Genomic DNA, 1,333 nt, shown 5'->3' with positions numbered 1-1,333 from the left:
AAAGTGCACAAAAAGTGTCCGCTTTTTATTTTGTCCAGCAGGGCCAGCTTCGGTGGTCCGACTGCATGGCATGTGCGCCACTTAAGAACAGTGGCCCGCAAGTATGATGCTGCTGGCAGCAATGGTCTGCTCCAGCAAAGGTGCCAGGCCACAGAAAGTGTGGTCCATATGGTGTACTGGTGCAGGCGGCAAGCAGCAGGGTGCAGCGCAGAGTGCGGCTGCACCGCTCAGGGCACCTGCAGACTCCCCTCAACAAAAGACCATGGGTCCATGGGTGGGGAGGAAGACAAAGCAGAGGTTAACGGGGCAAGGGTGCAAGGGTAGAAACAATACAAGGCAATGTGATATGAGGGGCGCAGGAGAGCGAGCGGAGAAAGCTCATCCCTAGCCGTTCGTCACCCCCCATGTCAACCTACACTACCCTTGCCCTTCACCGTATCTATCAAATTTACAATTTCATCTCTGCCGTCTCGTCTCCCATATCTCCCCTATACCAAATTCGTCCCCAATCCCTCCCAAGAAGGAAGGGATGGAATCACACACAATGTCTCACCCACATCATGATGCGTCTTACATTCCGAACATTGCAAAACCTGGTGTGGAGTCCTGTCACCTCGGTGAGTGGATGTGGATGGTGCGAAGAGATTTTCCTCCTAACTATCCTTCTAATTGACATTAACTCTTTAACTACCTGGGGTCTTGCCCTGCCAACTGGCAACTTTACACTATGTGGTTCTAGAAACCAATTCCCATTGACCATACTGTGGTGCCTTACCAATTTGGGGTCTCACTCCCCCATTTTTTCAACACTGTGCCCTCGCACAATTTCGGGGCTGGGTCGTGTGGCTCTACCAGCAGGTCCTACTTACCTGCGCACCTCCGCCACTGAAGTCGCCACCCGAGCTTGCCTAGCTCCTCAACTACCCTAACCTGGGGAAGGCCCTCCTGGCTCTCTCACCCCACTAATGCCCTCCCTGGCATTGGGCTACCCGGGTCCTCTCCTCGGATCCTCGGGCCCCGCTGAACTCTACCTGAACTCTACCTGGCTCCCAGAGCCTACCTGCGGCCTCAGCTGGCCGACAGACTACCAGTGGCGGAGTGCCCCAATAACCATACTTACCAACAGGCTCACACGCCCAGCCATCTCCACAGACTTATGCACCCCTCAAAGCAACAACTTGCTACTACTCGCACCACAGATGTCAATATCCAAACAATTTACCTACTCCCGCTACCTAACTTTAAACTACCCTCCCCGGGTATACGTGAAGGGGTCCATCCTCCCCCCATTCACTCCTTCGCACCATGCACTCCACCCCACTCATTCCACACA

This window comes from Myxine glutinosa, chromosome 1, assembly GCF_964187855.1.
Source record: "Myxine glutinosa chromosome 1, kmMyxGlut1.1, whole genome shotgun sequence".
Taxonomy (NCBI): Eukaryota; Metazoa; Chordata; class Myxini; order Myxiniformes; family Myxinidae; genus Myxine; species Myxine glutinosa.
The sequence above is the reverse complement of the archived record's forward strand: the minus strand, read 5'-3'. Positions refer to the sequence as shown.